The following is a 15,494-nucleotide window of genomic DNA, read 5'->3' as shown; positions in this document are numbered from 1 at the left end:
GCTTCTGCTAAATGTTTGTCCCAGTTTTTCAGAGTTCCACCCCCCATGGCTTTTAGGGTGGTCTTCAGCAAACCGTTGTAGCGCTCAATCTTCCCTGAAGCTGGTGCATAGTAGGGTATGTGATAGATCCATTCAATACCATGCTCTTTGGCCCAGTTTTTCACAAGATTGTTCTTGAAATGAGTACCATTGTCTGACTCTATTCTCTCTGGAGTTCCATGTCTCCACAAGATCTGTCTCTCCAAACCAACAATGGTGTTACGTGCAGTAGCATGTGGAACTGGATAGGTTTCCAACCATCCAGTGCTGGCTTCTACCATCGTTAGCACATACTGCTTGCCAGAACGAGATCGAGGTAAAGTGATGTAGTCAATCTGCCAGGCTTCTCCATACTTGTACTTTGACCATCTCTCACCATACCATAAGGGCTTGATTCGCTTAGCCTGCTTAATAGCAGCACAAATGTCGCAGTCATAGATGACTTGGGTGATAGCGTCCATGGACAAGTCAATTGACCTATCGCGAGCCCATCGGTATGTTCCATCTCTGCCTTGATGTCCAGATGAGTCATGGGCCCACCGAGCTAAGAACAGCTCACCTCGGTGTTTCCAGTCAAGGTCAATGTCAAGATCAGAGTTGGTATCAACTTGAGCAATCTTAGCAGCTTGGTCTGCCTTCTGGTTATGTTGATGTTCCTCAGTGGCTCTGCTCTTAGGCATGTGTGCATCTACGTGCCGCACCTTCACTGGAGTTCTCTCCAGCCGTGCATCAATGTCCTGCCATAGATCAGCACACCAAATAGGCTTTCCTTTCCTCTGCCAACCATTCTTCTTCCAGTCCTTCAGCCAACCCCATAGAGCATTGGCTACCATCCACGAGTCGGTGTAGAGGTAAAGGATAGGCCAATTCTCACGTTCAGCCACATCAAGAGCAAGTTGAACAGCTTTTACCTCAGCGAACTGACTGGATTCTCCTTCGCCATCTTTCGTTTCGGTAACTCTCCTGGTTGGACTCCAAACTGCTGACTTCCATATTCGCTTGTTCCCAACAAGACGACAGGAACCGTCTGTGAACAAAGCATAGTTCTTTTCCTGATCAGAGAGATCACCATAGGGAGGAGCTTCCTCAGCACGAGTTATTTTCTCCTCTGGAGGTTTGGAACAGTCTGTGCCTTCTGGCCAGTTGGTGATCACTTCCACCAGACCAGGTCGGTCAAGATTACCCATTCGCGCTCGTTGGGTTATCAAAGCCATCCATTTAGACCAGGTTGCATCTGTGGCATGATGTGGTGATGAACCTTTGCCCTTGAACATCCAGTTAAGAACTGGCAGTCTAGGAGCTAAAAGCAATTGTGACTCAGTTCCAATCACTTCAGAAGCTGCTTTCACTCCCTCATAGGCTGCTAGAATCTCTTTCTCAGTTGCAGTGTAATTTGTCTCTGAACCTCTGTAACAACGTCCCCAGAAACCAAGTGGACGACCACGTGTCTCATTTGGAGCTCTCTGCCAAAGACTCCAAGTTGGACCATTGTCACTGGCAGCCGTGTACAGAATGTTTTTAATGTCTGGACCAGATCTCACAGGACCCAAGCCCACTGCATGGACTACTTCTCGCTTAATTTGATCAAAGGCTGCTTGTTGTTCAGGTCCCCACTCGAAATTGTTTCTCTTACGAGTCACATCATGCAGAGGTTTGACAATCTGACTGAAACCAGGAATGTGTAGTCTCCAAAATCCCACCACACCAAGAAAAGAAAGTGTGTCCTTCTTACTGGTGGGAACTGCCATAGTAGAGACTTTGTTGATCACATCCTGAGGAATGTAACGGCGACCATCCTGCCACCGCACTCCCAGAAACTGAATTTCTTTGGCAGGTCCTTTGACCTTGTCTCTCTTAATGGCAAAACCTGCTTGCAACAGAATGTCAATGATTTTGTTACCTTTCTCAAAGACTTCCTCAGCAGTTTGGCCCCACACAATGATGTCGTCGATGTACTGGATGTGCTCTGGAGCTTTACCTTTCTCCAGTGCATTGTGGATGACTGAGTGACAGATGGTTGAGCTGTGTTTCCACCCCTGAGGCAAACGATTGAACTGGTACTGGATTCCTCTCCAGGTGAATGCAAACTGAGGCCTGCACTCCTTTGCTATGGGAATAGAGAAGAAAGCATTAGCAATGTCTATGGTTGCATACCATTTAGCCTCCTTCGATTCCAGCTCGTACTGGAGTTCCAGCATGTCCGGCACAGCTGCACTCATGGGTGGCGTCACCTCGTTGAGGGCACGAAAGTCAACTGTCAGTCTCCAGTCGCCCGTAGGTTTGCGCACAGGCCAGATGGGACTGTTGAAAGGTGAATGAGCTTTCTCGATGACAGCCTGACTCTCCAATTGACGAATCAGCTGATGAATGGGCAACAAAGAGTCACGGTTAGTTCTGTACTGCCTATGATGAACAGTTTGAGTTGCAATTGGCACTTCCAGGTCCTCTATGTCATGATGTCCCACAACTGCAGATTCATCAGAAAGTTCAGGTCTAATGGACAATTTCAATTTATCATCCTCAATCTCTACAGATGCTATACCAAAAGCCCATTTATGACCCTTAGGATCTTTGAAACAACCTTGTCTCAAAAAGTCAATTCCCAAAATGCAAGGCGCATCAGGACCAGTTACAATAGTATGTGTCTTCCACTCTTTACCAGTTAAACTGATCTCAGCCTGTATCTTAGTTAACTCTTGAGATCCACCAGTGATTCCAAAGATAGAAATGGACTCTGTCCCTTTACAATTAGATGGCAATAAAGTACACTGAGCACCTGTGTCAACTAAAGCCCTGTATTTCCGAACTCTTGAACTGCCAGGCCACCTAATGAATACATTCCAATAGATTCGGTTCTCTCCACTATCCCTTTCCTCCTCCTGGCTGGAGGCAGGGCACCCCTAATGCTGAACATGGCATGTGGGGTGTACACAGTGATTGGTGTTGTTGTGAGAGGAACTGCAACTGTTGGAACAATTGCAGTTGCTCTCGGGAGCTGAAGAAGTGACAGCTACTTTTCGGGCATTGCTGCCTCTGTTTCTGCCACTCTGCAGATCCCTGACCCTCTTTGAAAGAGCTGAAGTGGGTTTACCATCCCATTTGTTCATGTTCTCACCGTATGTGTCACGCAGAAGTATCCACAGTGACGCACGTGATTGCTGCTGTCTGGGTGGAATTTGTCTCCTCCTAGGCTGGAATTGCCTTGCAGGAGGTGGGCGTCTGTTCCTGACTGCAGAAACATTCACCCATTCAGATGATGCAGGAACGGTATCCTTTACCAGATTAGTAATGTTTTTGAGATCCTCCTTCAGTTCTTTCATGGTATTCTTAATCTCTGTGGTCATAGTTTGTATGGCAGAGACTAAACCAGAATGTGACAAGCTGTCCTCAATCTGCCTGAGCTGATCAGTGAATTCACCAACAGTGAAAGATCTTCCATTATCACTCCTTGCTAGAAACTTACTGGCCAAGATGTTAGCATAGGATGAAGGAGCAAGCTTAATAAGCTTCTTCATGAGACCTGTTCCCAAAGGAATATCATCAGGCTCATGTGTGCCATGATCTCCATAAAGCACTTCCTTCACAGCAAACTCCTTCAGAAGCTTAATTCCCTGCTCAACAGTGTTCCACTTCTTGGCAGCCCATGGCAAATCATCTCGGGAAGGATATCTCATAGCCACAGCCAACAGAAGGCGTGTCCACAAGCTAACCCTACCAAGAGGACTTGCTAGGTGTTTGTCCACTCCACTCTCCTTAGTGAGTGGTCCCAGCTGCTTGGCAGACTTGTCTCCTACCTGCAGAGCATTAGCACCAATGCCACGGCATCTCACTAGCCAGCTTAGGATTGGCTCACCTGATTCTCTTGTGTATTCCTTCCTAACTTCCCTGACCTCTCTGAGTGGATCCTTGGAGCCTTGGATGTCATCTTCCTCCTCTTCTTCCTGTTGTTCTGGTGGTGCCGGGCCTAACACAATCTTCCTCATAGCATTCCTAAACTCATGGGAACCATCCTCTCTCCTGGCAGCTAACCTCACAGCACTCCTCTCACTTGAGTATTGTTGTCTCAGAACATCTACAAGGTCTCGCAGACTAACTATCTCATCCTCCTCCTCTTGCTGCTGATCACCAGAGGTTCCATCTCTTACATCCTCCTGCGAACCACTCTTTGTCTTAGCTTTTGCCTTAGCAGGTGCCAGAAAGGCCTGAGAAGCAACAGACTTGGATGTGTCTGCTGGAGGATTTGAATCATTAGGGGTCTGACTTGGAGGGTTTGAATCCTTAGGGGTCTGACCTGGAGCATTTGAATTATTGGAGGTCTGATTTGGAGCCTGTGAGTTCAGATCTGCCTTGCTTTTAACAGGAGGATTTTGGTTCTGGTCTGCTGGCTGGGGGTTCGAATTGGCTGAGCTGGTGTCATTAGGATTTGGACTGACTGGGCTAGCGTTACCAGCACTAGTAGTATTATTAACATTAGTGGGATTATTTGCCTGTCCTCCTGGGATGCCTGCCAACCCTGACTTGTTTTCATTTTTGCTAGGAACATTCTGATTTTGGGTATTTGCCTGTGCTCCTGAGGCTCCTGCTGAACTCTGTGGCTTGTTTTGGTTATCCTTATCATTGTTTACGTTAGTGGCGGGAACACTGGCTGTGTTCCCAGAACCTACAGAGGAGGGTGGAGAGGCTGGCATGGGGGAAGCCGATAACTGTGTTCCCTTGTTTTGCTGTGAAAGAGACTGCTTCTGAGACACAGAAATTTTCCTAGCTCTTATAGAAGCTGGTTTTGAATTTTTCACAAATAATACCAAAATTAATATGAAAATTAAAATCATAAGAGCCAGATTACTGCACACCAACCCCGCCACAATCTCTTTTCTGTAAAAATCCTTGCATGGACTTGGCATTTCAGTTTGGGGCTGGATGACCCTCATGAGAGCAGTAGATAAAGCAGACTCTCGATTGATTGTAACATTACTGACAAAAACTCTTGTAATATCACTAGTAATATTCTCAGTGACACTAAAACCAGCATAACCAAGAATGAAATCACCCCAGCTCCAGAACATGTTTGAAAGCTTAACTTTAGCCTTCTTAAAAACTACATGAAGCAAGAAATAACCAATTTGATCTTTGATCCAGTTGTACACAAAAAACCAGAAAACAGGCCACACAGCAATCCCCACCAAGTACAATAGCTGCTTGATTAGCTTCATCTTAATTCCCAGAGCTAATTTCCACTCACTGAAATCTCTAGCCCCACGTTGGGCGCCAATTAAAAAATGTGATGGTTTGGGGGTTACCCCGCCCCCCCCCACTTTTGTATTTGCCCCAGCTAACTCAGACGGACCCTGGGAATATAGATGAAGCAATTTATTTACAGCTAGCAGAATTTACAAGCAGCTATTTACAATATATACAGTTATATACAATTATATACAGAAATATACAAAGGATAAACAATATGAAAGCACAACTCCCCTCCCAGAAACCTGAGTCCCCAGGAGGGGCTCTCAAACCACCCCAACACCTCCCCCCGGCCCTCTCAACCTTACCCCAGTTCTCAGGAAGAAGAGAGGTGCAGCCAAGAGGTTAGGGAGCAAGGTTAGTGGGAGCAGGGTTAATGAGATGTGACCAGGTCCAAGGCAAAAGCAAAAGTGAGAAACAAAATGGAGAAAAAGTCTTTCTTCTTCCCAGAGTTCTCAGCGTGACTGTGAGAGAAGTAGACACAATTGTTTTTCATTTCACTGCCTGTTATCTAGTTCTTCTACCAAAACATTCCAGCTTGCTTCAAACTAGCACAGTGCCCAGGATGGCATTTTCCCTAATTCCTCACTCTTATCACCAACACCACACAGCACCAGGCACAGCCCAAGCACATGACATTAAAAGTTGTTTATAAACATTTTTATCTCCCATACTTGCTTCAGTACAAAAATTCCATTTGCTACCACATAAAATGCTCCTAATGGAACAGGACTTCCATGTGGTAACAGCACAAGACAATATTTATTGTCAATATGTAAATAGCTGCATCACAGCTTTCTTCATCTGCCAGAGAAAATGGCCCATAAAGAGGCAGTCTGTGCTGGGAGCAGACTTCCATCTCTCTAAGAGAAATATTCTTAAAGCTATATATGGCCAGAAATAAAAATGAAACACAGGAATAGTGGCATTTGGCTCCTTGATTCTATGTTCAGTCAACATTTAAGGTTTGTGATGCAATAAACAATAAAGGAGACTGTTTTAGGAATCATAGAATCAGTCAGGATTGGAAGGGACCACAAGGATCAGCCAGTTCCAACCTCCTCCCTGCCGTGGGCAGGGTCACCCTACCCTAGAGCAGGCTGCCCACAGCCTCAGCCAGCCTGGCCTTAAATACCTCCAGCCATGGGGCCTCAACCACCTCCCTGAGCAACCCATTCCAGGTTCTCACCACTCTCATGCTCAACAACTTCTTTCTCACCTCCAGTCTCAATCTCCCCACCTCCAACTCTGCTCCATTCCCCCCAGTCCTGGCACACCCTAATAGCATACAAAGTCCCTCCCCAGCTTTTTTTGTAGCCCCCTTCAGATCCTGGAAGGCCACAAGAAGGTCACCTGGGAGCCTCCTCTTCTGCAGCCTGCACAGCCCTAACTCTTTCAGTCTGTGCTCACAGCAGAGCTGCTGCAACCCTCTGAGCATCCTCGTGGTCCTTCTCTGGACACTCTCCAGCATCTCCACAGCCCTCTTGCAATGGGGGCTGCAGAACTGGATGCAGTACTCTAGGTGAGGTCTCACCAGAGAGGAGTAGAGGGGGAGAATCACCTCCCTCGACCTGCTGGTCACACTGCTCCTGATGCAGCTCAGGCTCTGGTTGGCTTTATGGGCTTCAAGTGCACACTGCTGGCTCATGTTGAGCTTCTCCTCCACCAGTACCCCCAAGTCCCTCTCCTCAGAGCTGCTCTCCAGCCACTCACTGCCCAGCCTGAATTTGTCCTTGGCATTGCCTCACCCCAGCTGCAGTACCTTGCACTCAGTCTTGTTGAACCTCATGATGTTGGCTTGTGCCCATCCCTGCAGCCTGTCCAGGTCCCTCTAGATGGATCCTTCCCTCCAGCCTGTCTGCTGCATCACACAGCTTGGTGTCATCAGCAAACTTGCTGAGGATGCACTCAGTGCCTGTTCATGGCACCCACAAAGATGTTGAACAAGGCTGGTGCCAGGACCGGTCCCTGAGGGACTCTGCTTGTCACTGGCCTCCCTTTCCCTTTTTTTCTTTTCAGATGAAGTCTCCCTTTTTTTCTTTTCAGATTGCATCAACCAATGTGCTGATCAGCTTTTATCAATTGTGCTTCTGTAAATCCCATCCAGTATTTCAAGTTTCTCAGCAGCACTGCCTGAAGCCAGAAAACTATCTATTTCATGGATAAAGGCAGGAGGGGCAGTTAGCAAAGTGAATTTTAAGTGAAGTTCAAGGGACATGTGAAGAAGAGGTGTGCAATTATTTGATGATCAGATCCACAATTTGTTTTCTAACAGCATTTTGCCAAAGGTAACTGAGAGGGAACAAAACCAACAGTCTTGGGCCCTAGTCCTCTAATCCATCTGTTGGGAATATTCATGTTTGGAAAGCAAAGGAAGAGACAGAGGCACACCCAAAATAAAGAAAATTAAAGAGACTTAAGTCATCCTTTTACTCTAGTCCACACTCATGGACTGCCAAGATGCCTATGACAGGTGACAACAGGACCAAGAATCCCTGAACAAGCCCTTAAGCAGACTTCAGATGGCACAGGACTCTCGGGCCCCAAAACTTAACACAGTTTGGTCCCAATGTATAACCTTCACTTCTAACCATCATGACAATGTGTAGGGAAGCAAAGACATAGAATCATAGAATGGTTTAGGTTGGAAGGGACCTCAAAGATCATCTAGTTCCAGCCTCCTGCCATAGGCAGAGACACCTGCCACTAGAACAGGTCACTGAAGGCCTCATCCAACCCAGCCTTGAACACCTCCAGGGAGGTTGTGGAGCACAGAATCGCCCAATGTGATCTTTGATCACGTTGGGCGATTCTGTGCTCCACAACCTCCCTGGGCAACCTGTGCCAGTGTCTCACCACCCTCACTGCAAAGAACTTCTTCCTAACATCCAGTTTAAAGCTCCCCTCTGCCATGACATGGAGAGCAGCACTGCTGTCTGGAGCCAGTGGTGGTTTGTGAGGGCTCACCTTTGGCAAAGGCAGGTGGCTAAAACTGCAGCTGAGAGGAGCAGAATTCCACCAGCCTGCCCCACCGCCCGTGCTGGCCGCACGCAAGAACTTGGATCTTGCAGACCTGAGACAGGATACGGCCACGTACAGGCTTGCCAGCAAGAGAGGCCAGGAGAGGTTTCATAAGGACACAGCCACAAGAGGCTCCTCAGCTCCAGCAAGTCTCAGTTGGAAGGGAACAAACTGTAAAAGGGAGGCAAGTTGGCCAATGCTGGGCAGAATTTCGTCGAAAGCAAAATCCTGTCCCTGGCACAAGTCACCTGCCTGTGCTAGGCTGTATGTTCCTGCTCCTCCACATGGAAACAGGAGGTCTCTGCAATGTTTTTAGACACCAAAAGCCTGCTAGGTTTTCTCCAGAGCTGTTCCCTGAGAGAACACTTTCAATCAAAACCATATGGTCTGAGGCAGGTGCCCATCACAGAGGGGAGGAGAGAGGAAAGCCTACGGGGGTATGATGAATTCATCCTATGACACTGAAGCCAGCATCTTACAGTGAGAGCTGCCTAGCCAGCACATTAATGATTTTTTACACTTCATTTAGGCACATCTAAGTGAATTAACTGACAGATGACTACTTTGGGGTCGAGTAGTAACTTTTCACTACGTTCTGATCACTTGTGTAGGTACTGCTACAGCCAGGATTGCAGCACAAAAATAGCTACGACGAAGAGTTTCTGGTGCGTCTCACACCTTAAACAGGTTTCACTCTGGGTACCACTTAAACTTTGACTTAAAAAATTAACCAAACATTGCTTGGGAACTGCTAGCTCAGTTATTTAATTAGCTTTTGCAAAGTACAGTAAACATATGGAATGAGCAAAAAGAAGAGCTGGTGACTCAACATGCTCAATTTCCAAAGGCAGCAGCGTGGATATTTCCAAGCTGTAGCCTTGAGAGGTTGAACCAAACCAATTACTCCAATGAATGTTGGATTCATTAGACTTCTAGGTGTAAGCTAAACCATCCCATGGATACATAAATAGAACAACAACAAAATCTGCATGATGCTTTTTACATTTACCCACATGAAGTGACAAAGAGACAATTTTCTCTGCCACATTTCCCCTCCACCTTTCAGTTCTCCTTCCTAAAGGAAACTATCCAGCATTATCTTATTGTTCCTTCAAAATCTGCTTCTGACTTCATGATAATTATTTGCTGGGCTCTTTCCTTCCCTAGGAAGTACTTGGTGGAGTTTGCTAAGTGTGCACATTGCTGGGCAACTCATCACAAAGACTCATCATCATTCATGGAGGAAAATAAAATGCAGGCCAAGTATTTGGCATATAAATTTTACTCAGGAAGTCAGAAAAGACAGGATCCAAGGTTGGCACTCGGCTTGGAAACATCTATCCTCATTTTATGGAGCACAGGGACATTGCTTGCATTGAACCTGTTTTCAATTTGAAGACAGCAGTTACCTCCACAGAACTTACACCTTGGCAGTAGCTTCACTGAAGACTTGGCAGCAATGAAAGCTCCAGTCCATCACTGCCATCTTGGAGAACCAGAGGAGGTTGCATCTGACAGGTAAGCTGTCAGGGAGGTGTCTTTCATCCTACCACTGAGAGATGCAGTGAAGAAGAATCTAAAGTGAAGCCTGCAGGAGTTTACTACCTTGGGCACTTGCACTTTGGCCACACAATCAGACGTAGAAGGACACAGAATTATTCTTTTGGTTCCTTAAGAGCACACAAATCCCAAATTCAAGCAGTGAGCATTTTAAAGACTTTGCATCACTCTGAAACATGTTTCCTGCCACATATTACTCCAAACATCTCCATCCCAACTCCAACCTTCCATTTCTCCTCAAGTTTCTTCCTTTTTTCATTTCAGTTCAATGATTTCTTTCACTTCCTTCAGCAACTACCTCAAAACCATACAAATATCCTCCACATTCTCTTCTCTTTCCACCCTACTCATTTTCCCTTTCACTACCTTCCCTCATACTGCATCTCTGCTGCAGGATGGAATTGCCTCCTTCAGAAGGCAACAGCACAGCTGTCACCACAACTGAGACCTTTGCAAGACCAAAATCAGCACCTCCTAACCAGCAATAGAGCAAGGGGACACAGTCTCAAGTTGTGCCAGGAGAGGTATAGGCTGGATGTTAGGAGGAAGTTCTTCCCAGAGAGAGTGATTGGCACTGGAATGGGCTGCCCAGGGAGGTGCTGGAGTCGCTGTCCCTGGAGGTGTTCAAGCCAAGACTGGATGAGGCACTTAGTGCCATGGTCTGGTTGGTTGGCCAGGGCTGGGTGCTAGGTTGGGCTGGATGAGCTTGCATGTCTCTTCCAAACGGGTTGATTCTATGATTCTAACCACCACTTCCTGACCTGTAGTTGACCACCTAGATGGCCACAAAGCTGGTGGGGCACAGAACAGGACCACACTGCTTGTCACCAACAGCAAGAGTAAGAAACAGTCTTGAACAGTGCACCCAAAGCAATAGACTCCATGCAGTGCCTGTCTGACTTGCATCAGATCAGTGAAGGCATCTGAGGAGAAATGGAAGGTTGGCTTTGGGATAGAGATGTGTTGGAGTGGTTTGTGGTGGGTAGGAGTCAAAGAGTGCAAAATATATTACAGAACAAGCAGCCCCAGTTTCCAAACAGCCAAGTGAGAAACACAATAGCAAGTGGTAATGGCCAGGTTTAAAGAGAGGGAGTAATTAAAACTGATGGAGGATGCTGAAGTCCTAAGAGAAAGTGTAAGAGTAGCAAAAGTCAATTGCCCACCAGGACACTGGAGATTAAAATTACACTGGAACAAGTCACAAAAGGGCTCCATAAGTGGAGTTACAATTTTGGTACTCAACGTGGTGGAAGATCACAGAACTAACCAGGTCAGAAAAGACCTCTGAGAGTCCAAAACAGGGATCTTGAGAGCATCACTTAGGTCAGAAAGCTGACAAGTACAGATTTTCCTCTGTGGAAGAGAAAGAGAAGCTGGCAATGTAACAACTGTACTTCCAGTACCTGCATGTTATTAATCTTCATCACCACTGCCAATACTTCCTTCTCCTTTGCTATGCAGTCTCATTTTCTCCATGACCACCTTACAGAATTGGGTGAAATAATCTGACTCTGTGTATATCTAACTCAGGTATCTGCAAGACCAGCCTGGGAAAACTCTACCTGCAAGTCTTCCACTAGAGGACAGGTGTAATTTTTCAACAATGCCATGCTGCAAAGAGCTTGTACAAAAGCTGAAGCATGAAGTGCAACATTCCTCCCTTTAAAGGAAAAACTCTGTCAGACTTGCTCACTTCTGTAATTAAGAGTGTTATTTCCAGTTCTGAGCAGCAAGCGCAGCTCTCGGGTGTTCTTTGATCTTGGGTGATGACAATGAAAACCCATCAAGGGCCATTGTTGTTTTACTCTTCAAAGACTATTTTCTGCTCTCTTACAGAAGGTGTTTACGTTGAGCTGCAAGATGCAACTAGAAAGCCAGCCAAGAGGCAACTGTTGGAACATGAAGCGGTTCCTCACAGGAGCTAATGCATCCAGGCACTTGCTCCAGACCTGCCCCGCTGCCAGCCAGCTCACTGGGAGCTCAGACTGCAAGCCTCCGGGACTTCAAGTCTCCAGTCCACACCCATCACTCAGAGCTTCAGAGCAAGTCGGAGTACTGCCTTTGGTTTTGGGCTCCCCAGTTGAAGAGGGACAGGGGTTTGCTGGAGAGAGTCCAGCAGAGGGCTATGAGGATGATGAGGGGACTGGAGCACTGCCTGAGGAGGACAGGCTGAGGGACCTGGGGCTGCTTAGTCTGGAGAAGAGAACACTGAGAGGGGATTTAATGTTTATCAATACCTGAGGGCTGGAGGTCGAGGGACAGGCTCTGCTCACTGCTGCCTGTGACAGGACAAGGAGCAATGGATGGAAGCTGCAGCACAGGAGGTTCCAGCTCAGCACAAAGGTGAACTTCCTTGCTCTAAGGGTCCCAGAGCACTGGCACAGGCTGCCCAGAGAGGTTGTGGAGTCTCCTTCTGTGAAGCCTTTCAAGGCCTGTCTGGATGTGCTCCTGTGTGCCCTGAGCTAGATTGTGTGGTCCTGCTCTGGTGGGGGGCTGGACTTGATGATCTCTTTGGGTCCCTTCCAACCCCTGCCATCCTGTGAGCTGTGACCTCTCAGACCTTACTACTTTACACAGGAATTGAAGACATTCAGCACAACGAACCAGCTCTGAATGCAGCAGCTCTGGTGACCATTTCAAGGCAGCCTACTGAACTTGCAAGCCTTTCTAGTCCAATAGATTTTAATCTTCCAAAGACTGTAAGTTTAATGACTAGAAATTGTGTCCATATTAAAGCAGCAACTGCAACTCGCCATACCAGAACCCAGACTCGTGGGCTTCTTACAAGAAACCAGAAGCAATTTCCTGGCACAGACCCGGGAAGGGAGGCTTAATTATTTAATAGAGCAAGCCAAAAGCCTTTTTATGAGAGCACCTTTAGGACTCTCATTCCATATAATGCTCTCAAGGAAGAGCATACTTGCAGCTTGTAGACCTAGCAGTTAAAAGTTTGCAAGGCTGATAAGATCCCAGACCCTCCTCTCAGAACTGTTTGTGGCTTTTACCCAACCCTCTAATGCCAAATGGGGACACAAATCCTGTAAGCAGAGCTGTAAAAAAAAAATCAGTGTAAAAGGGGGCAGATGACTGCCCTCCATTTGTGCCTAGATATCCCCTCACTGCTCCATCCTCTTCCTTCTATTCGATCAGAACCTACTCTCTCTGCACAGCAGTCCAGCTAAGGTGAGAGATCAAAACTATCAGAGATGCTAGGGAGTGCTCTGAAGAAGATGGGAATCATAGAATCATAGATTCAGTCAGAGTTGGAAGGGACCACAAGGATCAGCCAGTTCCAACCCACTTGCCATAGGCAGGGACACCTCACACTAGATCAGGCTGCCCACAGCCTCATCCAGCCTGGCCTTAAACACCTCCAGGGATGAAGCTTCCACCACCTCCCTGGGCAACCCATTCCAGGCTCTCACCACCCTCATGCTCAACAACTTCTTCCTAATATCCAGTCTGAATTTCCCCATTTCCAGCTTTGTTCCATCCCTGCCCAGGTCCTATCACTACCTGACAGCCTAAAAAGTCCCTCCCCAGCTTTCTTGTAGCCTGCTCCAGATTATGGAAGGTCACAAGAAGGTCACCCGGGAGCCTTCTCCTCTCCAGACTCAACAGCCCCAACTCCCTCAGTCTCTCCTCACAGCAGAGCAGCTGCAGCCCTCTGCTCATCCTCGTGGCCCTTCTCTGGACACCTTCCAGCACATCCATAGTCCTCTTGCAATAGAGGCTCCAGAACTGGATGCAGTACTCCAGGTGGGGTCTCAGCAGTGCAGAGGAGAGGGAGAGGATCACTTCCCTTGCCCTGCCATCCACACTTCTCTGGCTACAGTCCAGGATCTGGCTCCTGGGGACAGCACCTACTGCTCTGCCTTCTCAAACATTTCTTGGGTAACACAGCAGGCATTTTCTTCACCTTCCTTTCCTAGGCCTGGAATAAAAAAACCCATTGCCCAGTTTTTCCACAGCACAAGTCTGCTTGGCCTCACATAAGTCACCACTTCAATACTGCTGCTGTCTATAACCAGAATGTCTTCAGGTGGCTATCTTCAAGAAGTGCTGACTGCCCAGAGGATCAATCTCAATTTAGATGGAGCCCTCTGTCCCAGCTGCAAATCCCCAGCACAGGTTTCTGAAAGTAGAGGCATCAGGATCTTCACTTGTAGACGAAACAAAAAGACAAGCACACTACAACCACAGTGTCTCCCTGGCACTGTAATTAAACACTGCTGACACACACCATTTTAGAGGGCATTTATTATTCTGGCAATATTTTCTATCAGCATAAAGCTAGGAATAAAGCAGGTTATAGGTCTGCACCTAGTCTTGACTGTGAACTCAAATATATTTGGTGTATGCCTCCTCTTTTCTAATCCTGTACCCTGTGAAGGTCAGCACATTTTGGACCTCATTGGTTTCCCATCACATTAAGCAGAAGATGCCTCAGTGACAAGTCTCAAAGACCCAAACATGTCAGAGGTTGAAAGGGAAATCAGTAATCCCATAACAATATAACCTTAAGAGCCTAACAACAATCCTTCTGTGTCCCTATAGAAATTACATGCAAGCATGGGAAATTAAGGTCAAAAGGTAGGCACTCAAAATTAAGTGAAGCCAGAACCAGTTTTCAGTCTGTCTCAAACGTGCCTCTAAGAGATCTGAGCAAGAAAGTTTCTCCATGCTCCCCAAAATTCTGCCCTAGGATCCAAAGCAGCAGCTACTCCAAAAGGTAACTGGTAAATAAAATAGCCACTGATATTTTCAAAGCAAATTCCAAGAGTCTGTAGTCAAAACATGAGCAGCATAACCACAGTAAAGGAGGTGCTGGAGAAGAGAAGCAGCAGCAGCTTTCCGAGCTACAAGAGTGCTGGACACTGGCTTCACTGCACACAGCATGCAATGTCTTACAAGAGAAGTGAAAAAGCACTGCACAGCTTACAAGCCTCTCCTTTGCAGGCTGAAGAACCCCAGCTCCCTCAGCCTGTTCTCACAGCAGAGCTGCTCCAGACCCTTGACATTCTCATCACCCTCCTGTGGGCTCACTCCATTAGGTCCATGCCCTTCCAGTGTTGAAGGCTATCAGAACATCTCATATCCCCTAGCTCACCAGATCCCTGCAGCTGGATCTGACAGAACTTCAAGGTAACTTCCTCAAGCACATAAAAAGACAAGAGGTAAAAAGCACCAAGCTAAGCTAACTAAGGGTATTCGAGATGGTCTGGAGATTACAGCCTGAAGGCTGTAGAAGCTGCTGCTGCTGGTGAAAGAGATGCATGCCCGGTACTTAGCAAGTTCCCAAGGTCAAGCCCCCAAAAGGACAAAAGGAAATGAAGCAAGTGGTGTCCAAAAGGAAAGGGCAACAAAACCTACACCTAACAGGTATTAATAGGTAGAGAACTGCAGAAAACAAAAGATCACCTCCAGGTGCTTGTAGCTATTCACTCACCTCAGCCTCCAAAGCCAAACCTTGTGAGGAAAACAGTGAAACTGTTGCTGCTGTATGGATCATTTGCATCTCATTGTTACAGATCTCAGGAGAACTTACCTGGAACCACTTTAAAACCAAAATTATGCAGGCAAGATCCTTCCCAGCAGCCACACAAGCAGCAGCTCGTACTTGCCAACTGTAT

General features: G+C 46.9%; 1 protein-coding gene across 3 annotated transcripts in view; it reads right to left on the bottom strand.

The window, feature by feature from the left end:
- Positions 1-15,494, bottom strand: part of FAM110B (family with sequence similarity 110 member B) — a 90,257-nt gene that overhangs the window by 61,110 nt on the left and 13,653 nt on the right. The window contains exon 2 of one of the 3 annotated variants that reach the window (XM_064170606.1): positions 13,863-13,996. The exons of the other annotated variants lie outside the window; for them this stretch is intronic. The gene's annotated coding sequence lies outside the window, so the exon portion shown is untranslated. The remainder of the gene's footprint in view (positions 1-13,862; positions 13,997-15,494) is intronic. 3 annotated transcript variants of the gene reach the window in all.

Source organism: Pogoniulus pusillus, chromosome 34 (assembly GCF_015220805.1).
Source record: "Pogoniulus pusillus isolate bPogPus1 chromosome 34, bPogPus1.pri, whole genome shotgun sequence".
In the NCBI taxonomy this organism is placed as follows: domain Eukaryota; kingdom Metazoa; phylum Chordata; class Aves; order Piciformes; family Lybiidae; genus Pogoniulus; species Pogoniulus pusillus.
This window is presented reverse-complemented; position numbering and strand designations above follow the sequence as displayed.